The sequence below is a fragment of the Lissotriton helveticus genome, chromosome 8 (assembly GCF_964261635.1).
Source record: "Lissotriton helveticus chromosome 8, aLisHel1.1, whole genome shotgun sequence".
In the NCBI taxonomy this organism is placed as follows: Eukaryota; Metazoa; Chordata; class Amphibia; order Caudata; family Salamandridae; genus Lissotriton; species Lissotriton helveticus.
The window spans coordinates 1,088,909,642-1,088,937,353 of NC_136069.1; positions in this window are offsets into that span (position 1 = coordinate 1,088,909,642).

The following is a 27,712-nucleotide window of genomic DNA, read 5'->3' on the forward strand; positions in this document are numbered from 1 at the left end:
TTTATTACGTATAACCAAGCCTCTTTTGAAATCGTAAACGATGTGACAGATAGCTACCCATTTTTTACCTTGCTGCAAAAAAACACTGTTTATACTTGATAAACATGTAGAAATTGCACATTTAATGCAGAGGCAAATGGAGCCAAAATGCAGGTTTAACTGCATTGCGCTTGAGGGAAATGTTACCCAATTAGCTTCATTTTTGCTAAAATCTAAAGCATCTTCTTAGAATTACCAAACTTCGATTAAAAGGGAAAGGAAGCACTGGTCCACAAACAATTGACGTAAATACAGTGCACCGTGCTGTTTACCATAAGCAATCAGGACAATACCAGCTTTCCGGCTGAGGAAGTGATGACGAAAATTATTTGAAATGATTTGAAAACAAGCTAGATTCTCTGATTGTGAGACAAAAACAAGTATTCCTTCAACTACTATCATCTTTTACCAAAGGCTGTATGAAATTAAGTACTCAGAGAAGGCTGAAAATCACTGAAGTGGAAAGTATGTGATTATGCTTGGCGAGGTCGTATCATGAAAGATACGTTTTTGTCTCGACGTACTTTTCCAATGTTGCTAAGTGAAATAGGTGTACTTTTCCACCCCTTTACCAGTCACTAGACGAAACTTTTTACTATAGAGCCTGGGGTTCCAGTATTTCACACTTGCATAAGATAATGTGATGATTTTTCTACCTACACTTGAACAAACAATAGCATGCTTAGGAAGGTAGTAACAAAGGTCATATGTGCATATATATTTACTCGTGTATATTTACTACTATGCATAACTGTAACTAGCACAGTTTTTTTAATTCACCATTAGAAGTAACCAGTAACTTTGAACGCATAGCTGAAGGTCTCTGGACTTTTTTTGGGATGTTTTATATTTGTTTCTAAAATAGGACTAATCAAATAAAATGTTACAGGACATTATATGATCAAACAAATGTGTACTAATTAGCTAATTTAAATACATCATTTTAATTTATAAATAATACCTCACTAACATGTTCATGATTATATAATATATAGTAAATTGTATCAAAATATATGTCTAAGTTGAATTTTTATTTTTAAATACAGTTTATTTACTTTTTAAATAGTTTGTTATTAACTATATATGTCTAATATATATGTATATAAGTATGTATGTGTATTTATATATGTGTGTGTATATATATATATATATATATATATATATATATATATATATATATATATATATATATATATATATATATATATTACCTACTGGCGGTCGCCAGTAGGTATATATAGTTAGGATTTTTTCTCTATGGGATTTTTGAAAATTCTATGTCTAATAACTTTGGAGTTTGTGGACGGAATTGGCTGAAATTTTCAGGAAAATGGCACATTTTGTTTCTGAGCAGCCCTTGAAAATTTGGGGGGGGTTCGTCAAGGGGGGGCCGAGAAAAAAGGGGGTCCCAAAACGTGTTTTTAACATTGAGTTTTCCATAGGGCGGTTGGCCTCACTTTTAGCCCGAACGGCTGAATGGATTTGCACGAAACTTGGCAAAATTGTAGGGAATGGTAGCCCGATGTGCCTTTTGTAGGTCTCAATATATGTGCTACAGTGGATTTTGAGAAATTAACGTTTAAAAAAAGATATATATCTGTAACAGCGGACCGGGCAGCGCTCCAGGACGCGTACTTTTCGCGCAACGGAGCTTTGTGAAGCGAAGCTGATTGGTTCTCCGGCGTCTGTCAACATTCCAAACAGTCCGTAGCGGCCACCATCTTGTCTCTCGGTAGGATCGAGAGACAAGAGGAGGCCAAAGCGAAGGGGCAAATGACTATAAGGGGGAATAGTAGATCCTCGCTGACCCCCTAGGTTTGATGTGGAGGTTTTAAAAGGGCCCCGCGGGGCAAAAAAAAAAAATAATAATAATAATCGAACGGCCGAATGGATTTGCACGAAACTTGGTAAAATATTAGGGACTGGTAGCCCGATGTGCCTTTGCTAGGTCTCAATATATGTGCTCCAGTGGATTTTGAGAAATTAACGTTCAAAAAAAGATATATATCTGTAACAGCGCTCCGCTTCGCGTAACGGAGGTTTGCGAAGCTGATTGGTCATTCTGTCACTGGGCTATAGTTGGGCTACATCTGGCTGATATTTGGGCTACATTTGTTTCTTTTGTCTCTGGCGGCCATCTTTGGGCTACATTGGGCTACATTGGGCTTCATTGGGCTTCATTGGGCTACATTGGGCTACATTTGGGCTCCAACATATATATAGGCAAATGTAGCCCAATATATATTTTTCAAAGTTAATTTTCGTAAAAACCACTGGAGCATATATCTTGAGACATAGCAAAGGCACATCGGGCTACCAGTCCCTACAATTTTGCCAAGTTTCGTGGAAATCCATTCAGCCGTTCGAGCTAAAAGTGAGTCCAACCGCCCTATGGAAATGAAGGAAATGAATGGGTAAATTGTAATTAGCAAATAGCTCATCGCAAACTAGGAATGGTAAAGAATCGCTATTTATTCCTTAAAGTTCGCTATTTAGGAAATGCAAAAAACTTTGATGATACATATGGCGGTTCATCTCGAACAAGATAAGAAGCATAGGGATAGATTTATGATGACTGGCGCATCACCAGGGATGTGTTAGTCATTCTGTGCCGCTGTTCCGTCACCTATGGTGTGCTGCATTTACAATGCGGCGCATCATGGGGCAAAAACAGCACAGATGCGTGATGTAACTGTGCCGTAAAGGTGGCGCATTGCTGGAGTTGTATCGCAAGTGTGATGAAGCTCCAGGAAGGGTCGGGGGTGCCCCTGTCGCAGGGTTTCTGTTCTCACACAGAACTGTGGACAGAGGATTGGAACCTCGGCGAATTAGGGTGCCCCAAAACTCACCTTAGTACTCAAAAACCCCTTAGCAAGCTAGGTACAGTGTCACATTGGATATAACAAACTCTCAATGTTTAGACAATCCAGAATATGAACTTATAGTACCTCAGGATACGTGGAACTCATGAACAGTCGGTCGTTATATATTTCTTAGAAACCAGAACATGGAGTTAAGAAGAACACATGTGTATTTGAAATGTTTATTTACTAATGCCGTCTTCTCAGGCGTAGTATCTTAGATAATAGAAGTACACATATTATCAGTAGCAAAATTACCAGCATAGTTACTAGTACATAAAAAGCGAATGGTGACAGTATGTTAACATGCTGTAAATGAATAAGAGTTAGCAACACTTATAAGCAGCCGCGGGCCGTGGAGGGAGTTACGGTGGGGCAGGGAGGCGGGGAGGGGGAGGGGCAGGGTGGAGAGGGCTCCACCCTGCCCCTCCCCCTCCCCACCTCCCTGCCCCACCGTAACTCCCTCCACGGCCCGCGGCTGCTTATATCTCACCCTCCCTAATACACATATTATATTATTTGCTAAGAAGGTCTCTTTGTGTTGGTTTAGGGCGTGCCCATACTTTAGTGTCTTAGATTTGAAGGAATCACATCAGCATACACCAGCTCTCTCTTCATGTGAACCGCATCAAGTGTTGTGTATGTGTGTTCGGCAAAGCAATATAAAACCCGCCTCATGCCCAGAATTGGCAAAAGCTGCACTTATGTTATGAGTATGAAGTCGTGGAGATCAGACCTCATAACAATTCTGTATCGTGTTGTTCTTGAAACTTCAGCACTCGCTGTACAGATATAGTTTAACAAGTAAAGCAGATAGTAGAGCAATAACATATTATTCCCATGTAAATCACGATGAACTATTAGGTTGAAAGCTAAAGCAACAACTAAGTGTCGTGTGCAGAAGTTGCAAAAAAGGAAAAATGGCATTTAAACCGGTAATGAGCCCATGCTAACTTAACACGGTGTAAAGATATCCATGACCTAGATGACACCTCCCCATGATCCGGAAACGAACTGAATAAGATAATAGAAGTGCCATCTCATGAGAGCAGATTGCAACTTTATATGTGGACGGTCCGCAAGGTAAAATATTAAAAACTAGGAAAATGTAATGCTAAAGAAAAATAAAACAGCCAAGTACTTTATCGAGTCTTAAGCCAATAGGCAAGCTAAATAATAAAAACTTGACAAATAAGTCAATGAATTGTCAATGAAATGCTAGTACTCAGCATATCAAACATGAAAAAGGTCTATGACATAACTGTGTATGCAAAATAAGCTGCAACAGCCTCCAATAGGAAGTCACCGTCTTCATCCGAAAAGAGTTCAGCCATCCAATTTAAAAGCGGAAAAGAACATACGTGCTCTCCCAGCACCGGATCCTCTATCACCATCAGAGGACAGCTCGGTGGGTTTTCAAGAAAGCTCTGTTCCAAGAAAGACTGTGTTGCCGCCAGTAAATTCCAGGGACCAATTAGTCCATGCATCAATGCCACAGCCATAATCCTTTCGCCAGGACAAACCAACTCGTGAGTAATGATAGGAGTCATCAGCTGATTAAAGTCGACGTCAGGAGAAACCGGTCCGCAGAGACACAAATCAATGGCCCAATCGAAATCACAGGTCAGGCAGTGAAATACAGGCTGGACACAGGTGAAGTAGGAGAATCGAAAAGATAATCCATATGCCGTGCTTAATATCGCCAACGGCATTGTGCCATAATATTCTAGCATGCGATTGCGGAACAGTGTCAGCAGCTGCAGGGCGGGAGGTTGCATAGGACGGACATCCATATTTAAAAATGTAAAAAAGCACAAGAGCGTCCGCTGGTAATGCAAGTAAAAATGGCAATCCACGAAGCAGAGTGGAAAAAATAGAATGAAAGAAAGCAGGGATGACTCCAAAGATTTTCTCAAATGAAGTCACGAGACCACTGGTAACAACTTTAAAAAAGTGCGCCAGGGCCTTTGTGGAGGATGCGTTAAAGATAGTCCGAACCATCTTGCTGAAATGGAAAGGCAAATCTGAATTGAAAAGGGTCTGCACCTCTGTACGGGTGTTCGCTATGTGAAGCACGAAAGTTTCACGGGCCGAACTCAAGGCCACCTCTCTCTGAGACAAAAGAGCTCTTATTCTTGCCATGCCGTTGAAATCTGCTCCCAAGGTTGGTATTTGTGGCGAGATTGAAAACTCCCTATGTTCATGTGTGGGAGGAAATAGAACATTTCTGCAGCAAATAACCCGTTCACTTACTGTTACGATAAAAGGAATACTTTTAATTAACCCAGAACAATCTTCATTATTGAGCATCAAATAACTACCATTTTCCAACAACTTGAACGTGGGGATGATAGCAGGAACTGGCGTGCCTTGCAACACGCAAGCCATATTTGGTCGGTGTTTGTTGCATGAACCGTGTAACTGTATGTGCCTACACATTAGTGAATGATCTGGCGTCTCAGTGCATTCCTCTCCATTCAGATAAACTTCTTGATCATCTTTGAAACATCTGTATGTGTATGGAAGCGACCAGACCTCATGAAGAAAAGCACTACCTAAAGGTTCATAACGACCTATTGGTATATATTTCATACAATTTGAAAACTTATATAAAGCAAAAGGCAGCGTTATTAAACCGTGGATAAGGCACGTTGCCAAAAAACCCGCAATCCTCTGCTGATGATGTCACTGAGCATGTCATGAATGATGTAATATGTGACATCATCAGCAGTGGATTACGGGTAATAGTATCTCTAGTTTACTCCCCTATAGCTGTCTTTCTTTTAACATAAGTGTCTGTTTCCTTCCCTTATACTTACTGTTTTTGGTTCGCTTCCGGTTCGCGTACCGGCGAGCGAACTGGGAAGCGAACTAAGAGAAATAGAGGTTGGCACAGTTCTAAATATTTTCCAATTTTTTAATAACAGGGAGGTAGTTCTGAAAAGAACTTTTTTTTTATTGTTTTTGTTGTTTTATATTTTTTTATTATTTTTCGGAACAGTTTTTTTACTTTTTTTGAATTTTTCTGAACAGTTTTATATTTTTTTGGGTTTTTCTTGGAGGGGGCAATGAAAACGATTCATTGTAAAGGGCTCAACAGGAGCAACAAAACAAAAAAAAAGTATTTATTATTTTGGGCGTTTCGTACAAACTTGCATATGATAGTCAATAGCTCTGTTGATCAGAGTGATGCTTCTTTCTCCGTAGCAAATGAATCCATCGCAATATACGCAGATGTGTTTTACTTCACCAAATCTCATTTGTATATTTGGCACCATCTCCCTGCCCTCTGGTCCCGTTACTTCCGGTACAACAGATCTTCTGGCCATAATAGGGAGATTATCTAGGTCGTTCCGAAACTGTGCAGCACTGTAGTTGTTAGGATGCCACCTAGTCATATGGCGATGCATTGTGTAGTTTCCGAAACTGTATTTTTTCTCGGTTCCTCTGGACAGTCTATCTTGACATATAAGGCAAGTTACGTATCTTGCATTTACTTTTTTCTGACCTTTGGGAATTTTAAAAAATTGCCAAATGAAGTTTTCTTTCCGGTGAGACGTCCTGGGCTCCTCAGGCAAAAACTGCCTCTCTTCGTGCTCGTCGTTCTGTTCCTCTTCTTCCTCTTCTTGTTGAATTATAACTTGAGCAGGTGGTCCACTCTTCCTTGGATGTGGTGGAGGTGGTGGGGAAGCACAAGCTGAAGCTACTAAAGAAGCCATTGCTCAGTGATCACAAAGGGTCTTTCTCTCACAATGATGAAAGTCAGAGTGAGGAAAGAAGGAGGGATTTTCATCATTTGGGAAAAACAAGAGTTCTCAACCAATGAAAAGTGTTCATTTTAGATTATATGACCTAGTCTTACAGCATTAGGAAACCAAAAGGGAAATGAACCAATGAAAAGTGTTATTACCAAGTCACATGACCTGCTGTGTTTACGTTAAGCGCTTTGCAGGGCCTCCCGGTTTGCTTCCAGAAACCTGCGCTTTGCGACTCGCTTCGCGTACCAGTTCGCTAACGTAGCACGTCATATGACGTATCACGCGACAACGTGAAACGTCATGCGGACGGGAGGCGTCACGATGTTGTTTTCTAACGCGGCAGTTGCGGTAAAGAAACGTTTACCGGCTCGCGGTCTATTTCGCGGCATCAAGGTCAGCTAACAGGAAGCTTCCCGATTCGCGAAGCGGGAACGAAGAAAAAAAAATATTTAAAAAAAAAATTATTCATAAACATATAAAATATATTTTTGGATTTAAAGAAGAATACATTTTACAGCTACAGATATTAGCTGTTAAAAAACCAATGAAATTCACTGAAAAAACCATAGGTTATAGACCATATATAGTTAGGAATTAGCATTTACAAAACCTTGAAAATTCACTGAAAAAACCATAGGTTATAGACCATATATAGTTAGGAATTAGCATTTACAAAACCTTATTTTACTCACACAAAACCATTGAAATTCCATATATAGTTAGTTGCACTAACTATATATCGCGCACCCGCAATCCACTGCTGATGATGTCACATATTACATCATTCATGACATGGTCAGTGACATCACTGATGACATCACTGATGACATCTCAAATGACATCACTGATGACATCACTGATGACATCTGATTTGACATCAATGACCACATCACTGATGATATCATTCATGTGACAATACAATGCATCTCCTCACATTTTAATATAACCTCTGTTTCACCCAGTGTTAAATACAGAGTATAATTTTTGAAACCATTGACACACCAATACTAGTTACTACATACGCACTCACTGATTCCTATGTCTACACACACATTCACTCATTCACCCATACAATCATTCATACATACAATCACTCATCTTTACAACACTATCATATGCACTCATACACCTATACAGACACTCACAGTCTGCCACTCATCCATGGAGTTACTCACACACGTAGTCAGTCCTGTTAAAGAATCAATGACACTTCCATTTTCTTGTCTATACAGTTAAACATAGAGCACCTTACATTTTCAAACATATACTAACACATACTTACCTTCTTATAGAATCATTGATACAAGTACACATTGATCTGCACAGAGTTACACACCTCCCAGCCAGCCAGCCACACACACACTCAGTCTCCCATACAAATACTTGGACAATCAATCAGTAACCCATATAGTTAATCATATAGCTACTGATCAACACATGCAGCAGTTTACAGAACAACAGACATAATGATGCACAAATTAAGACAGTTTAGTCACTAACCCATGCACTCAGTGAGACACATTTAATCACTCACTCATACATTCAGTCATGCACCTACTAAATCCTTTGTCCAGACACTTATACTTCCACTCATTCTTCAATATGTAAGACACATTTTAACTTTACAGAAACACACAGTCACTGGATGATGTCATCAGTGATGTCATCAGTGATGTCATTTGAGATGTCATCAGTGATGTCATCAGTGATGTCATTTGAGATGTTATCAGTGATGTCATTTGAGATGTCGTCAGTGATGTCATCAGTGATGTCATTTGAGATGTCATCAGTGATGTCATCAGTGATGTCACTGACCATGTCATGAATGATGTAATATGTGACATCATCAGCAGTGGATTGCGGGTGCGCGATATATAGTTAGTGCAACTAACTATATATGGAATTTCAATGGTTTTGTGTGAGTAAAATAAGGTTTTGTAAATGCTAATTCCTAACTATATATGGTCTATAACCTATGGTTTTTTCAGTGAATATACATATATATATATATATATATATATTCACTGAAAAAACCATAGGTTATAGACCATATATAGTTAGGAATTTGCATTTACAAAACCTTGAAAATTCACTGAAAAAACCATAGGTTAGAGACCATATATAGTTAGCTGGACATTTTATTGACATAAAACCAATGAAATTCCATATATAGTTAGTTGCACTAACTATATATCGCGCACCCGCAATCCACTGCTGATGATGTCACATATTACATCATTCATGACATGGTCAGTGACATCACTGATGACATCACTGATGACATCTCAAATGACATCACTGATGACATCACTGATGACATCTCAAATGACATCACTGATGACATCATCTAGTGTCTGTGTGTTTTTGTAAAGTTTAAATATGTTTTACATATTGAAGAATGAGTGGATGTATGGAAGACTGAGTGTGTGTGTGGCTGGCTGGGAGGTGTGTGACTCTGTGCATATCAATGTGTACTTGTATCAGTGATTGTATAAGAGAGTAAGTATGTGTTAGTATATGTGTGAAAAGTATGGTGTTCTGTGTTTAACTGTATAGATGAGGAAATCGAAGTGTGATTGATTCTTCACAGGACTGACTAGGTGTATGAGTGCATATGATAGTGTTGTAATAATGAGTGACTGTATGTATGAGTGATTGTATGGGTGAATGAGTGAATGTGTGTGTAGACGTAGGAATCAGTGAGTGTGTATGTAGTAACTGGTATTGGTGTGTCATGATGTCATCAGTGATGTCATTTGAGATGTCATCAGTGATGTCATTTGAGATGTCATCAGTGATGTCATCAGTGATGTCACTGAAGTATGGTGTTCTGTGTTTAACTGTATAGATGAGGAAATGGAAGTGTGATTGATTCTTTACAGGACTGACTAGGTGTGTGAGTAACTCCATGGATGAGTGGCAGTGTGTGAGTGTCTGCATAGGTGTATGAGTGCATATGATAGTGTTGTAATAATGAGTGACTGTATGTATGAGTGATTGTATGGGTGAATGAGTGAATGTGTGTGTAGACGTAGGAATCAGTGAGTGCGTATGTAGTAACTGGTATTGGTGTGTCATGATGTCATCAGTGATGTCATTTGAGATGTCATCAGTGATGTCATCAGTGATGTCATTTGAGATGTCATCAGTGATGTCATCAGTGATGTCACTGACCATGTCATGAATGATGTAATATGTGACATCATCAGCAGTGGATTGCGGGTGCGCGATATATAGTTAGTGCAACTAACTATATATGGAATTTCATTGGTTTTATGTCAATAAAATGTCCAGCTAACTATATATGGTCTCTAACCTATGGTTTTTTCAGTGAATTTTCAAGGTTTTGTAAATGCAAATTCCTAACTATATATGGTCTATAACCTATGGTTTTTTCAGTGAATTTCATTGGTTTTTTAAAAGCTAATATCTATAGCTGTAAAATATATTCTTTATTACGTGACGTATCACGTAGCCACGTGAGACGCCTCATGACGCGTCGCATAACCGTGACGTATCGGCTCTGCAGTGGAAACAAAACCCGTAACGTAAGCGTGCCGGAGCACGCTTACAGATATATATATTTTTTTAACCTTAATTAGACAAAATCCACACGTGCACATATCTTGAGGCCTTGCAAAGGCACATCAAACAAACAGTCCCTACAATTTTGCCAAGTTTGCTGGAAATCTATTCCCTTAATTTTTTTTTACTGTTTCTCTTGGTTTTCCCCTTGTTACGCTTACCGGGACGCTACCCGGTACGCGAACCGGACGCTCCAAAAACACGAGATGGCGGACTCCCGTTACGCTGCCGGTTAGCTGCCCGGTTCGCGTCCGGGAAGCGCCTCTACGGCGAAAAATCGCGGGGGACTTTAATATCCCCCTCATCAATCCTAGGGGGTCAGGAGGGGTTTACCTTGCCCCCTTTCCTTCATTTCCCCCTTCTTTTTTCACCACATCTTGTCTCTCGAACCTACCGAGAGACAAGATGGCGGCCGCTCCGGACTGTTTACAATGTTGACAGCTACGCTGCCGGTTAGCTGCCCGGTTAGCTGCCCGGTGAGCTGCCCGGTTCGCGTACCGGGACGCGCCTTTACGGCGTAAAATCGCAAATTGTTTTTTATTTTTTGCCCCGCGGGGCACTTTAATATCCCCTCATCAATCCTAGGGGGTCAGGAGTGGTCTACCTTGCCCCCTTTCCTTCATTTCCCCCTTCGTTTTTCACCACATCTTGTCTCTCGATCGTACTGAGAGACAAGATGGCGGCCGCTCCGGACTGTTTAGAATGTTGACAGACACCGGAGAGCCAATCAGCTTCGCTTCGCGAAGTTCCGTTACGCGTCAGGTACACGAACCGGGGCGCTAACCGGAGCGCTGTCACAGATATATATATTTTTTTAAACGTTAATTTCTCAAAATCCACTGGAGCACATATATTGAGACATAGCAAAGGCACGTCGGGCAAACCATATGTACAATTTTGCCAAGTTTCATGTAAATCTATTCAGCCGTTCGAGCTAAAAGTGAGTCCAACCGCCCTATGGAAAAATGAATGGGAAAAACGAGTTTTGGGACCCCCCTTTTTTCTCGGCCCCCCCTTGACGAAACCCCCCCAAATTTTCAGGGGCTGCTCAGAAACACAATGTGCCATTTTCCTGACAATTTCAGCCAATTCCGTCCACAAACGCCAAAGTTATTAGACATAGAATTTTCAGAAATCCCATAGAGAAAAAATCCTAACTATATATACCCACTGGCTATCGCCAGTAGGTAATATACATATATAAACATATATAATCTGCATATCTATATAAATATAAATGCATGCATACATATACATATATGCATACATATGCATATTATTTACACGAAAGTTTTAAAAACACTAATAAAAGCAAAGCTAAAAAGCCACCTCATTACAAACAGAATGGCTTTAACTTAAACGAGGGCGAGATCTATTGCATTTTCAATGCTTGTTTACTTTGGTTCTATCAGGAAGGCATTCAGATGTGTCACACATTTGCCATAAATTCTGAATGTTAGCACTCTAGTTGCTCATTAGATCACTGTAGTAAAGCTAGTGCTCACCAGGGAAGTCTGCTGCTAATCATGGTTTGCAGCCATTTTCCCGCATTTTTTATCCCGCAGACTTTCAGTCCGCATACCATTATTCCGCAAGGTCATTGACCTCGCATACCATTATCCCGCATTTTTTCAAAGCGCATGTGCATTTATCGCGCATGCCTTTACAAAGAATTACGTTTTAAAGGCATGTATGGTAAATGCATTTGCGTTGTGAAAACCACGATGACGAGAGAGGTAAGTGGGTTTGTGTTAATTTTTTCGTGGGTTAGTGATTGTGTAGTGTAGTGTAGTGTTGTGTAGTGTAGTGTTGTGTTAGTGTAGTGTAGAGTTGTGGTGGTTGTTTAGTGTAGGGTCATGCTGGGGGTAGTGTTTTAGGGTTTAGGGTTGTGTTGTAGTGTTTGCGTAGTGTAGGGTCATGCTGGGGGTAGTGTTTTAGGGTTTAGGGTAGTGTTGTAGTGTTTGCGTAGTGTAGGGTCATGCTGGGGGTAGTGTTTTAGGGTTTAGGGTTGTGTTGTAGTGTTTCCGTAGTGTAGGGTCATGCTGGGGCTAGTGTTTTAGGGTTTAGGGTAGTGTTGTAGTGTTTGCGTAGTGTAGGGTCATGCTGGGCGTAGTGTTTTAGGGTTTAGGATAGTGTTGTAGTGTTTGCGTAGTGTAGGGTCATGCTGGGGGTAGTGTTTTAGGGTTTTGGGTAGTGTTGTAGTGTTTGCGTAGTGTAGGGTCATGCTGGGGTGTAGTGTTTTAGGGTTTAGGGTAGTGTTGTAGTGTTTGCGTAGTGTAGGGTCATGCTGGGGGTAGTGTTTTAGGGTTTTGGGTAGTGTTGTAGTGTTTGCGTAGTGTAGGGTCATGCTGGGGGTAGTGTTTTAGGGTTTTGGGTAGTGTTGTAGTGTTTGCGTAGTGTAGGGTCATGCTGGGGGGTAGTGTTTTAGGGTTTTGGGTAGTGTTGTAGTGTTTGCGTAGTGTAGGGTCATGCTGGGGGTAGTGTTTTAGGGTTTTGGGTAGTGTTGTAGTGTTTGCGTAGTGTAGGGTCATGCTGGGGGTAGTGTTTTAGGGTTTTGGGTAGTGTTGTAGTGTTTGCGTAGTGTAGGGTCATGCTGGGGGTAGTGTTTTAGGGTTTAGGGTAGTGTTGTAGTGTTTGCGTAGTGTAGGGTCATGCTGGGGGTAGTGTTTTAGGGTTTAGGGTAGTGTTGTAGTGTTTGCGTAGTGTAGGGTCATGCTGGGGGTAGTGTTTTAGGGTTTAGGGTAGTGTTGTAGTGTTTGCGTAGTGTAGGGTCATGCTGGGGGTAGTGTTTTAGGGTTTAGGGTAGTGTTGTAGTGGTTGCGTAGTGTAGGGTCATGCTGGGGTGTAGTGTTTTAGGGTTTTGGGTAGTGTTGTAGTGTTTGCATAGTGTAGGGTCATGCTGGGGGTAGTGTTTTAGGGTTTAGGGTAGTGTTGTAGTGTTTGCGTAGTGTAGGGTCATGCTGGGGTGTAGTGTTTTAGGGTTTTGGGTAGTGTTGTAGTGTTTGCGTAGTGTAGGGTCATGCTGGGGGTAGTGTTTTAGGGTTTAGGGTAGTGTTGTAGTGTTTGCGTAGTGTAGGGTCATGCTGGGGGTAGTGTTTTAGGGTTTAGGGTTGTGTTGTAGTGTTTGCGTAGTGTAGGGTCATGCTGGGGGTAGTGTTTTAGGGTTTAGGGTAGTGTTGTAGTGTTTGCGTAGTGTAGGGTCATGCTGGGGTGTAGTGTTTTAGGGTTTTGGGTAGTGTTGTAGTGTGTGCGTAGTGTAGGGTCATGCTGGGGGTAGTGTTTTAGGGTTTAGGGTAGTGTTGTAGTGTTTGTGTAGTGTAGGGTCATGCTGGGGATAGTGTTTTAGGGTTTAGGGTAGTGTTGTACTGTTTGTGTAGTGTAGGGTCATGCTGGGGGTAGTGTTTTAGGGTTTAGGGTAGTTTAGTTGTTTAGTGTATGCTAAAGGCATATTCGTTCTAAAAGTTTTCGTTATTTTAATTAGCGGCCTAATAGTACATGCGGGATTTGTTTTTGCGGACTGATGGTATGCGGGATTTCGTCATATATTCGCTAATCATACTTTCTATGGCAAAATGAACCCCCTCATTTTGTTCCTTTTTAAATTAAATGTTTTAAGAGTTACCACTTTATTCCAATCAAGATGGCTTCAGGTGTGCCATACCTTTGTAATAAGTAGGACTGTTAGCACTCTAGTTGTTCTTTAGAACACTCTGGGACATTCTGTCATTGGGCTATAGTTGGGCTACATCTGGCTGATATTTGGGCTACATTTGTTTTTTTTGTCTCTGGTGGCCATCTTTGGGCTACATTGGGCTACATTGGGCTACATTGGGCTACATTGGGCTACATTTGGGCTCCAACATATATATAGCCCAATGTAGCCCAATATATATTTTTCAAAGTTAATTTTCGTAAAAACCACTGGAGCCTATATCTTGAGACATAGCAAAGGCACATCGGGCTACCAGTCCCTACAATTTTGCCAAGTTTGGTGTAAATCCATTCAGCCGTTCAGGCTAAAAGTGAGGCCAACCGCCCTATGGAAAATTGCATGGGAAAAACACGTTTTGGGACCCCCCTTTTTTCTCGGCCCCCCCTTGACGAAACCCCCCCAAATTTTCAGGGGCTGCTCAGAATCAAAATGTTCCATTTTCCTGAAGATTTCAGCCAATTCTGTCCTCAAACGCCAAAGTTATTTGACATAGAATTTTCAAAAATCCCATAGGAAAAAAATCCTAACTATATATACCTACTGGCTATCGCCAGTAGGTAATGTATATAATTTAAATATTTAAATAGTTGCATTATTAATTTATTTTATCATTATTTCCTAAGGGGCTGGACTACATTGCCACCTGATTTGAAACCTTTAGGGCTGTAGTATTGTTACTAATACTAAGAAAGGTCTTACCCTTTTGTGGGTGTGTGTCCATTTTGTGTTTTCCAGCCATTCCCACTTCTCTCTCCCACAATTAGGGGCCGATTGCGATGTTGTTCGGAAACTTTCTGCCCAAAACCATCTCGAAATTGGGACCGACCGGCTCGTGGTCGGCGGGTACTGCCCGACTGATTACGATGCGACTGAACACTGTTAGGTCAGATGTCTGTTGACTCCTATGGGAGCTCGTGTTATGCCCAACAACACAGGCTCCTATGGGGAAATGGGGGGTGTGAGTAAAACTGCACCATGTCGCAGGCACCCCACTGTGCCTGCCACACATTGCAGGGTTTTACAGGGGGGTCCCTTAGGTACCGCCTCGGCCAACAGCTGGAGGCCGCAGGATGAAGGGGGCCCTACCAGGGGCCCCGAAAGTCAGTTTCCAACAGCTGTTTTGTGTCGGACAGGTCGACTCGGAAAGGCTGTTGGAAACTGCCATCGTAAACGCTCGATCAGGAACCCAGTCCAAAGAGCTGTACGGTGCGGGTCTGGCCGATACGAATTATCAGAGAGCCACTCGGAACCAATTCGGAAACACCGTGCAGTTTACAAACTACCGCAAACATCGCAATCAGTCGCGCGGATTGTAAACTGACTGTGTCAGTCGGAAGGCTTCCGACACAGTTTAGGGGAATCAGGAGGAGGCTTTCCACCTGACATTGCAATCAGCCCCTTACTATTGAAACGTATACATATGTGCGCAGAGAGCTTAAAAATATAGGGAAGGCACAGATCTCCACCTGTAGGTTTGTTAAAAGAATTTTGCTGTATGAGAGTAATTCTATTGCAGTACAACTCATGTACTATAAAATGCAGTTTGTAAATCGGCCCCAAAGAAATAAAAAAATAAATGGGATAGAGAGGAAAAATCCTTTGTGTGTTCTGAAATGTGTTTTTTGCTGTTCTTGTTCTTCACGTCTTACTGTGGCAAAACTGCAAATAAGATATATATAAGGGTGGTTGATCAACTACCCAGGAATTTTTAGGAAATCCCATATTTTTATATGATGTTGATTTTCATAATTACATCACTCAGAACTTCCTGAATATGATTAGCAATCATAATTAAAAAAATATATATAGCAGAACATTGGATTGCTTCAAATGAATTGTTGTTTGACTCTGTACGGATAAATGGTCGCACATGTTTGGTTCAACTGTCCGATGCTGCCATTTTTCCTTTGACTATCAAAGCTTTTCGATGTTCTGCAAAGTACAAGCAGCCCCTTATTCACTGTGGTTACCCTTTGTACCCCCTGATTTTAATGGGTACTCACCTAAATCTTCTTGTTGCCAGGTTCTGTTTGGTGATAGACTAAATTGGCTTAGATAGTGTTACACGTACGTCCATCCAGCACCTTGATCTCCGGGTCAGAGGCAATGTTTCATATTTACCTACTGCAAGAGTCACTCTACCTATCATCAGACTCAGGAAACGAGTGTTACTTTCAAGCATCTTGCCCAACGTGTCAAGGTCTACAGTTCCACGTGGTCCCTCATTGTAAACTGAAAGGTCAGATTGTTTCTCAAAACGCACTTTGATGAGTCACAAATGTTGATGATAGATTTAGTAGTAGGTGCCCCTTCCTCTGGGGCACTGCTTAAAGCTAACAACTATGTTTTCTGTGCAACGTTCCAGAAACTCCATTAGCTCCACATAAAGGTATTTCACTACCTTGGACGGGTCTGGGGCTGATCCTGGCAATGAAATCCATTACAATAATACTGACCAATTCTAACCTATGGAAGAGGCTCGTATTCAGTATTTATTGAGAAAGGTTATTGGGGGAAGCTCAGAAAGTGCAAAAAGCACAGTGATCCTGAACCTTAGAATTTTAGACTTATGTTAGAGAAGTCTTTTTTCCTTCTTTCTTCAATTTTCACTGTTTGACAGTTTTAATGTGTTAGCAAAAAGTTTTTTTGTCACAGTATTCACCGTAGCAGGACTGGGCCCAACCATGGGTGTTCAGACTTTTACTCCAGATGTCTTAGGGCACGGCATACTATGGGCCTTGAGCAAATGGGTCATGTACCCCTTGAGCACTTGACTCTTAGTGATAGTGCAGGTTGAGCAGTCCAATGCTTATCAGTGGGGGAGGTAGATACAGAGGGTTGAACATAGGATCACAACTCAAAAATACGCAGAAGCAATAAATGATTGTCCAGTCAAATACTTACTTTCTAGATAAAGGTGTATTTATATATGACCCCAGCGTAAAACACAACATTCACAAACAATACACACAGGCCCTTGAGGTCAGGGTTCTAGTGTTTTACGGATGGGTCCCTGAGTACCACTTCGCTCAAGTGAGTGGTAGTAGTTTTTCACCATTCACCATAGCCGACATTCAGGTTAAGCCCCACTAGTAGTCTGAGTCTCAGGAGTCCAGCTCTAACTCCATATTACAGTCAAATGTCTTCTAGCGCTGCAGCACCATCTGGAAAGCACATTCCTGTGGGGCTGCCTGACCTGAAATCAGTCTTTCTCACACCAGGAGGATCTGAGCGACCGGAATCTCTGAGTGTGCTCTCCCCCGTGGACCCTGGAGCTGCAGAGACTGTCTTCACTAAGTCATTTTCCTTTGGCCTAGGTGGCCTACATTCATCTGACCTAGAGTTACACCACATATGGCCCTGCATTGACCAGGAAGTTCTCACGTTTCCTCCAAGTTAGATAACGTCTTCGGGTCTTCCCACTTGTAGTGGGGGGTTGTGACAATCCAGGTGCTGGTTTTTAGTCACGCCTCAGGCTTGCTAAGGTCAACACAGTGGCCTCTTTGCTATGATGATGATCCTGATTAGTCCACACATCTTGCTTTGCCTGGTGGCCCCGTTTGGCATACAGTATAACTGGTCCTCCACTTTACATGGGCTCTGGTCAGGATGCCACAGCATCACTCTTCACGGTCGTCTCATCTAACAGAGGGGTCCATCAAATTCACACTGCATATGCGCATTCGATGTAACAGCTCAATTCATGGTGGCCCTTCCCTGGCATACACAGGTTGCTGACTTTCCCTGTACATGGGCAATTACCCAATCAATGCAGCAGCCATGTCCTCCCACAGCTCCAGGGTAGGTGGTCTTGGATTACCTGGATAATGTCCCCTCACCCAAATGGGAAACTATCAACCCTCAGCACTTGGCCCCCAATCCTAGTCAGAGACAAAAGTCTTGCTGAGCTTCTTCTCTTCTAACAATGTGACTCTTGACAATTATTGGAGTCTCAAGCTCATCTTCTCATAGTCCATTTCCAGACACCAAATGTGATTTATAGTCTGAGTCTTTGAAGTTTATGTTAGGGATCTCTTTCCTTTTGAAGTCCCCACTCCTCTATTCAGAAAACAGTCTGACACAGAAAGAGTGACTGCAAATCTGATAGCCCAACAACACAGGCCATGGAAGTGACTAGAGGTTCATACCTGGATGTCAGCCATGGTGATATGTGTATCAATTCAATTCAAAGATAGCTGTATCCGATTTAAAAAATAAATCATAAAAGCACAAATATAGTACACCATTATAAAATATTTCCAGGCAAATACACAGAAACTTTACATAAATAGATCGAGTCTACATAATTCAAAACCAAGGTTCCAGTTTCACATGGATTTCCTAAAATTGATACCACTTTTTAAAAAAAAGAACAACAAACTGGATAAATATTTCATTATCCATAGTTTGTATTGTCAGAAATACTGTGCGACATTTTCTTAAACCCAGTGTCTTTAAAATGGGTATTATGAACCTTTTTCTAGGGCTAGAATAACATTTACAAAAAAAGAGAATATGGATCGTGGATTGACTTGATACATCATCACATGAGCAGGCATCCAGAATCCTAGACCAGTTATTGATAACTGGGAAGCTAGTGAGTCTATGGAAACTCCCCAGATGGAAACTGGTCAAAAGCATTTGATCATAGATTCCCAGAACTTGGGCCAAATATGTCTGGGTGTCAAAACGTGTTAACTGATTGTCCATAACAGTTGATTTGAGGCTCTCTTTAGACAATCCCTTTAATTGTAAATGGGCAAGGCAATCTGCTTTCATTGTCTTTCTCGGGATAAGAACCATGCTTTCAGGCCTCTCATAGTATTCAGGGTGTCCAATGTCACTGGTTAGTTGTTTAATGTATCTGAGCAAGGGGATACAAGCAACCTTATCAAGCTTTAAACAATCATTAATAATGTCATGGTTAAAACTGCTCTCATTTGACACCCACACCTTGTGTCATAGCAAAATAGGTAACATTTTTATCAAATCCGAGATAAATGGAATGCCAAGCACAGAATGGCAAATATAATTAGTGGTACTGCTCAGGACAGCCAACAAATAGCATGTAAATGTATTTTCAATCAATTGTATTGACTTCACATCCTTAAAAGCTCACATGCCTGCTCCATCCAAAGTTGTCAAAAGGCACTTTGATTTATAAATTTGTAATAATTCTGGGACTGTCTACAACCTAATTTCCTAGCAATGTTAACCACCGCGCCTATAGCTCTTAAGAACATTAATTTCCTAGCCTGGACTGCAGATGACCGCATCTCCTTGTGATCCAAATTAATCCCTAAGTACGAAAATGTGTTAGTGCTTTCAAGTTTAATAATATTTATGAAAATGTCATGGCATTTAGCAATGTTCTTACCCAAATGTCATTATATAGGTTTTGGTGGTTTTCACACTCAGACCCCTGGCTTGCATAAAAGTAACTAAGCTAGTTACGATTCTTTGTAGCCCCAGTTGGGTACGTGCCATTAAAACCTCATCATCTGTGTATAATAACACTGGAACTTGGCACTTATTAATAATCGGAAAATCCTGGCAGTGATCTATTAAAAATTGGCCCAAGCCATTATTATATAATGTAAAAAGAAAAGGGGCGAGCATGCAGCCCTGTCACACTCCTTTTTTAATTGGAAGCTTTGCTGAGCCTTTTTTTCAAATCGAACCCTTGCACCTGCATCTTTGCAAAGTTCACTCAAAAAAATTATAAGTGGAGGATCCACTCCCATATCTTCTAGAATTCTCCAGAGCCTTTCATGTCTCACGCAATCAAATGCGGAGCTAAGGTCCACGAATGCCAGAAAAAGCCTTCCTTCCTTGGCATGTGTACATTTGCTTATTATAAGACTCAAATTGAATCCATGCTCAATGGTCCCAAGACCCGATCGAAACCCATGTTGCAATTTTGAGAGGACATTAGTGTCTTCCGCCCAAATCTGTAACTTATTTAAAATAACCTGCCCTACCACTTTAAGGAAGAAATCCAATAAGGAAATAGATCAATACCATGTGGGCTCATTTCGGTCCCCCTTTTTAAAAATCGGGATCACTATTGAGTCGGACCATGAAGGAATAAGGCCTCGATGACAACAGGTAACTAAAACATTAGTTAATAATGGAGCCCAGAGTGAAAGATTAGATATATACAAATCCACAGAGACTCCATCTGGTCCAGGGGCTTTACCTGCTGCACTGGCGTTAATAGTGCATGTTACTTCTTCTAATGAAAAGCATATGTCTATGGGAAATGCTAGACACTGTGGATTAGAGACAGAAGCAGATAGGTCTTAGTCTATCTGGGCCTGTTTATCATCATTGTATAAATTAGTAAGATGCGGTACCCATTGTCGTCGCTTATTGCTATTTCTACAGTAGGGGTGTCACGTAAGGCTAAAAAGGGGAGCATTAACTGCTTTCCAGAAGCTATTATTGTCTCCCCACATGCAAGGGTCATGCAATGCCCGCCATGCATCCGCCCTTAAATTTTCCTTACGTACTTCTCTGCTTTGAGTCCACTGTTGGTGAGTTCTTGATCTCCCCTGTGAGGTGATTAAATGCCTTTAAAACTGCATCCTTACCGGCATCCTTACATGAGACAAACTACAAAGTCCTCTTTACATTTGGTGAATAATTGCTCAATGAATATAATTGGATATACTTTTGTCCAGCTCAGAGAATACCCATTAGTTCTAGTGAGAGCAATAGTAAAATCATATTGGGCTGTCGGACCCCTCTTACCCAAAAAAAGGGTTTACCAAGTCAAACTCAAAACTCAAGGATAATGATCACTCATGGCATTGGAGTGGGTTACAAAATTGTAAGCCTTATTAGAATGTCTATTAGAGACTAGTCAAGTCAAGTCAAGTCAAAAACCACTTTATTCGATTTAGATTAAAAATCATAAAAGCATTCTACAATCTCATCACAAAGGCAGACAAATTCATAAACATATACAAAAGCATCAGTCAGTAATAATTTCATAAAAAAAATACATGATATGAGGAAACAACAATAATAACGAATTAATACACATTATAAAAATACATCATAAAAGAGAGAATACTCAATAAAATAGACATTTTAAAAAGAAAACCACATCCATTTCATTTATGTTCACAGGACACCAATATTTACATCTTTAAGTCTTTTTCTCCTGATCCTAACCGCAGCAACAAGATAGTTGGCCACGCTAAACATGGCCAACGTAGAATCCATTAATTGGAGATACAGGAGAGCAGGTTTTGCCTGAAGAAAAGCTTTTTCCTTCAATACTGGTACAAGGTATTTCTGTCTGGGCTCAATAAAAAAATTACAAAATAGCATAAAGTGCATATTATTTTGAGGAGAAAAACTATCACAGTTACAGACAGGGGCATCTTCCTCCTTAAACCAACCGTGACTGTCACACAAAACCGTATAAATCTGGTTAAACCTAAGTTTAACCAGAAGCCACCTATGAAAGCGGATAGTGACAATAGTAAGGTACGGTTGGATGGTAAGACGCGTAATAGTCAGATAGTGGGCTCTGACCGTGGGCTTGAGTAGTTGGCATTCTTCCCTCTCCACGTTTTTCCTAGTTATAAAGTTGGCCTTCACCCAGGCTAAATCTAATTTCTTAAGATCCTGAGGAGTAAGAAAAATATCAGGGCGACCCAGATCCAAAGAGCACTTCTTTATATGTGAAAGCCAATCTATACTTTTGTAATTATCCAGTTTTAAACAGTCCACCAATATTTTATGATTAAGGCCCAAGTTTTTATTTGTCCAAAGCCTTATCCATAACAGGATAGGGGCCATAAGAAGGGTGTCCGATATATAACCCAACCCAACTTCCTGGTGGACTGAAAACGTGGCTGTAGATTGGGGGAGCCCTAAGGTAGAACGCAGGAATCTATTTTCTTCCCTTTGTATTGATTCACTATTTACATAGCCCCACAGACCAGAGCCATACCTCGCTATTGCCACTGATTTTGCCCTGTACAAGTTAAGTAAAGCACCTGTTGGCTTCCCGCCCAGTCTCCTAGCAAAACTTAAAATAGCAGTTGCTGAGCTTCTAACCGCCTTAGTTTTAGCTACAATTTGCGGAGCCCAACTACCCTTATTATCAAAAATTACACCCAGGTATGTAAAAACTTTAACATTGGTGATCACGTCGCCATTACAATAAAACTGCCTGGAGTTGTTTTTACCAGCCCCAAAAGCCATGACGTGTGATTTGGAGTTGTTTATTACTAGGTCTAATGATAGCATAAAATCATTAAAAGCATTTAAAAGTTTTTGTAGACCTATAGGAGTCCGAGCTATTAAAGCGGCATCATCCGCGTACAGGAGAACCGGAATACGAGTTTCCCCTGCACGCGGAGTATCCAAGGTCGCCGATAAAAGAGTTTCCTCAAGTGAATTTATATACAAGGTGAATAGCATGGGCGCAAGAATGCAGCCCTGCCGCACTCCCCTGCTTGATTTGAACCAGGCGGTACAATTACCTTCCTGGTCCATTCTGATTGAGGCTTTCAGATCTTTATGTAATTCTGCCAGGAAATATACAAGGGGGGGGTCCAAACCCAGCTTTAACAACATGGTCCATAATCGAGCTCTATTCACCAAATCGAAAGCTGTGGATAGGTCCATGAATGCAACATAAATTGACCCTTTTTTGACAGTTGTGTATTTCGAGATTAACAAATGAAGATTTAGGCATTGGTCCTCAGTCCCCCTCCCAGCACGAAACCCATATTGGGCATCAACTAGAATATTGTTAACTGTAGACCAGGTGTTAATTCTAGCAAGCAGAACTTTACCCAAAATCTTCATTGAGGAATCCAATAGCGAAATTGGCCGAAAACACTTTGGGTCGCTTCTTAGGCCCTTTTTAAAAATAGGAACTATAATGGCACATGACCATGATTTTGGCAACCCCCCCTCATACACACAGTTAAAAACATTAGCTAAAATCTCAGCCCACAACTCTGAATTAAGTTTGTATAAGTCCGGGGGAACCCCATCCGGGCCCGGGGCTTTATTTGCAGCTGAGCCTAAAATTGCCAACTCTACTTCAGATTTGGTGAAATCTAACTTAATATGAGAAGCCGAGGAGTAAGGTATTTTAAACACCTCTGCAATTTCGTTTGAACCATATATGTTGGAAGAATGATTAATCCAATCGGCTTCAGATATATTAATTTCAAGGTCCTGATTAGATGTATGAGAAAACAAGGGGTTATTAATTATAGCCCAAAATTTGGAGCTATGTTTAAGGGTAATGGGGTCCATCAAAGAGTCCCAGGCTTCATCTTTGATGGCTTTTTTTCGAAGTTTGACTGCCAAAGCATATTGTCTTCTTAGATCTGCCACCAAAATTCTATCTCTAGGCGATTGTTTAAGACCTTTCCACAAAGCTGCGTGTGCCTGTGAGCAGGAATGGTCAAACCATCTACACACTGGGACCGAGCCTTTCCCTGGTTTGACTCTGAGATCTTTATCCACTCTGGCACAAATATCTTCAAAGGCACTCACAACTTCCCCTCCCCTCATCTCTTTATTCAAACATATCCCAAATTCAGCTCCCATGTCCTGCACAATACGATCATGAAAATCCTCTGGGCAGACTTTGCACCATTTAAGGCGTCTGCCTTGGTCTTTGCTCTTCACATCCCTTATAGAAGTAGTCCTAGCTACTCCTTTATGCAAACCAGAGAGAGTATCTAAAACCAATAACACAGGGTTGTGGTCACTAAATCCACTAACAAATGCATTATAAAATAGTACATAACGAAGGAGCCCTGAAGACGTAAAAAAATAGTCTATAATTGATTCACTGCCCCTAGCGTTATATGTGACCACACGGTTTGATGTATCTGCGATCCCAGGTTCATATAGATCATTTGATGAGAGCATGTTTTCCATTGCCACACCCTTTGGACTATGTTCAAAGTGTGGCGATAAAGTATGATCAGGACCATTTTCATCAATAATCTGGCAATGGGACTCACACAAATGAACATTAAAATCACCCATCATTATACACTGGACAAAAGTGGTTTGTTTGGACATATATTTGGTTAAAAAGTCTGATAGACCATCTAAAACAAAATTTGGGGGTCCCCCCTGCATGGAGTTATAACAGTTTATTAATACAATCTTATTCTTATCAGCCAAACTAATTTCCACCATTTGGAAGTAGTGAGAAAAACTAGGGATTTCTCTAACATTACCAGCAATTTTAACTGAAACAAGGAATAACAAACCCCCTCTGTCCCTACCCGATGTGGAACTCAGAGCATCAACAAAGAAAGAAATAAATCCTTCTACCCAGAACCCATTATCTTTCGACCAAGTTTCTTGTAATGCGACAATATCATGGTTCTTCACTAATTGTAACCAAATACAGTCATTTTGTTTTGCCCGTAGGCCTGCGATGTTCCATGATAATAACCGTATGTGCTCTCCCCCTAACTGTGATGGGTCATTAATAACAGATTCGACTCTAACAACAGGTAGGGCCACATCAGTATTGACTGAGCAAATCAAGTTATCCTGGTCAGGTACAGGTGCTAGTCATTCAATGTCTACTCTATCAGCTAATGCTGAAAACATATTTGACAATGGTAGATTATTAGAGAGTGTATTCCTTGTAACATTTACTGCACCATTAGCTTTAGTTGGCTTAGTCATCCAGACATTAAAAGGCATAGGTGAGATGAGGTTATCCTCTGCCCAAGTGTTATCAATAGACTGTAACTTAATATTCTCATTTACAACTAACCTATGTGGACGGGGATAAAAGAAACCCAGAGGCATCGCCCGCACCCCTTTACTTACGGGATCCAAAGGGGAGTCATCCCAGAAAAGTCGACTCGCGACATTCTTAGATTTAAAATTTACAATGACGCAGTCTCCTGCAACTTCTTTCTTGCTTTTACCCACCCAGTTTACCCGTCTACTTGTTACAATATTATCCGCGATGTTACTTTCACCCGTGCAGTTGGCATTACACCATTTTTTAACGTGACTGAGAAGAGACTCATGTTGTTCTGTCGCTCCATTTTCGAGTTTAGGCACGTTAACCAGTATTGCGACAAAGGGTGTTGAATCCGGTGGTAAATTTATAGGTGGTATACTTTTTTCCGGAGCCCCCCGCTGGCCTCTAGGCCTTGTGGAACAATTTGAACCAGGGGCAACCTCTGTCGTGGGGATGTATATTCCATTGTCTACTTTCCCTTTTGGTGGCACAGGTAAAAGAGGGATATTAACTGGTCTAGTTACAGGTGGGTCACCAACTTTAGGGATAGTGACCTTTACAACTGGAGGACATGGCGCCAAAGACATAGAAAGTGCAGGGGTCCGAGCATTAAGAACATCATTTATACGATCACATTTTGATATAAGGTTCTTAACACAGTCCTTCAGTGTTTCATTAATATCCGAAGCAATCTGGATTAAAGCAGTCTCAAGTCTATCTGTAAACAGTTTTTCCAATAAGGCCATAATGACTTCCTCCGTCAGAAGGGCTGGCTGGGAACAGCCAGCCATAATTGAAACCGACCTTCCAGCAACCCCGGGACTCAATGGGGGGTTAGGTATCACAGTTTCAGATATGGCCGGGCATGGAAGAACTGTAGCAGGAAGTGACAAGGAGGGTCTACAAGCCTCAATTATAACCCGAGGCTCCAAAGGTATACAATTTAAAGATGAGGCATATGAAGTATCAGCAGTCCCGGGACTAGAGGCAAGGCCCAGTTCACGCTCAGACTCAGCAATCTTAGATGATAATTCCCCCACCTTGGTAGTTAAATATGTAAGTATACTTGTAGTATACTTAGGTACCTTCGCCTTAGCTTCATCCGCCGATGGTGTTGGCAATTTACGCTTACCCATTGTAGAAGATGTTAAGGACGTGGCCCGTCCCGTCCCTGATCGTCCTTGGACGGCCTTAGACGGCCCGCCCTCTGCCCGGGCTCCGCCCGGCGCCGTCCGCGCGCGTCCGCGACGCGGAGGTAGCTGCCGCCTTTAGTAGCGCCTCCTGGCGCTTGTGCAGGAAGTGGGCGTAGGATGTTGCAGGGCTCGCTGGGAGTTGTGGTCCGCTCCGCTCCGCGGCCGTGCGATGGCGCTGCACGGCGGCGGGGGCGACCACAACGTCAGGGACCCAGCAGCGCTGTGAGGCAAAGTCAGAGCAAGCAGCGTCTGAGCGGCGTTTCCGCGTCCCCACCTGGAGCCGGTAAGCTTCGGTTTTGACCCCCGCTCCTCTCCGGGAGCTGCCGCCTTTAGTAGCGCCTCCTGGCGCTTGTGCAGGAAGTGGGCGTAGGATGTTGCAGGGCTCGCTGGGAGTTGTGGTCCGCTCCGCTCCGCGGCCGTGCGATGGCGCTGCACGGCGGCGGGGGCGACCACAACGTCAGGGACCCAGCAGCGCTGTGAGGCAAAGTCAGAGCAAGCAGCGTCTGAGCGGCGTTTCCGCGTCCCCACCTGGAGCCGGTAAGCTTCGGTTTTGACCCCCGCTCCTCTCCGGGAGCTGCCGCCTTTAGTAGCGCCTCCTGGCGCTTGTGCAGGAAGTGGGCGTAGGATGTTGCAGGGCTCGCTGGGAGTTGTGGTCCGCTCCGCTCCGCGGCCGTGCGATGGCGCTGCACGGCGGCGGGGGCGACCACAACGTCAGGGACCCAGCAGCGCTGTGAGGCAAAGTCAGAGCAAGCAGCGTCTGAGCGGCGTTTCCGCGTCCCCACCTGGAGCCGGTAAGCTTCGGTTTTGAGACTAGGATAAAATCAATTATAGAATTACAGCCTCTTTCATTAAATGTGGGCCTAAAGGGTACAGATAGTATACACAGGTCATTAGCATAACCCATATCAAACTCGAAGGCAAGGGAGTTCAACAGGTCCCCTGTTGCTGGGTGTATAAAATACGCCATAATCGTGTTCATGACTTAAGTCACAGATACCCCGCCTAGAATACTGACACAAAGCTTGATTAAAATCCCTGGCCCAGCGGGGGTTGCTTGGCGCCCGATGAGGAAGGCGGCTCAGATGTGAGCGCTCCAGGTCGGCAGGGGGTTTCGTTTTCTTCTGTCCATTACCGCCACCTGCCAAAAGCAGTTTCCGAAATCGGAGCATAGGGAGAATGGTCCGCTCCTAGCTGAAGCAGTTTTTCGACGTCTTTATGGATATTTTGGCAAGTTCTTCAGGGGCCGCGGTTCTCTGACGGCCGCGACCGCCATTTTGTTTTCATATCGCGCGATTGACGGCGCACCTTACCACGGACAGTGCTTGCCTGCCACAGCGCTCCTGACATCAGCAATTGCTCATGGTGAGCTTATTTTCTCATTTTCAGACTGCTACTGCCTTTAACCTGTCTGCGCTGACTTGTGCGAGTCTCACTCGCGATTTTACGAATTTGGCGGCCATTTTGTTTGAGAGGAACATTTCTCTCATGCATACTACGTCTGCTTGTCATCTGAGTCTGCTCTTCACCAAGCGCACTATACTTCTTTGCACTCTCCCACATTTGGACTTTCTTCATTTTTGGCAGCCCCTCACGCCACCTATATGTTTTCTGGCCAGTGCATTCACCACAGGCTGCTCCTTTCCATTATGATGATGTGCCTCTCCTAATGGACTTTCCCTACTCCACAATACGCCATTCTGTTGAATCTCATTGGCATGGATATTCTCCGCTTTGCTCTTCAACATACAGGCTCCTTCACATAAGTATATAGATGCTGTTGTGTTCCTATATATGACTCTTTGGTGTTC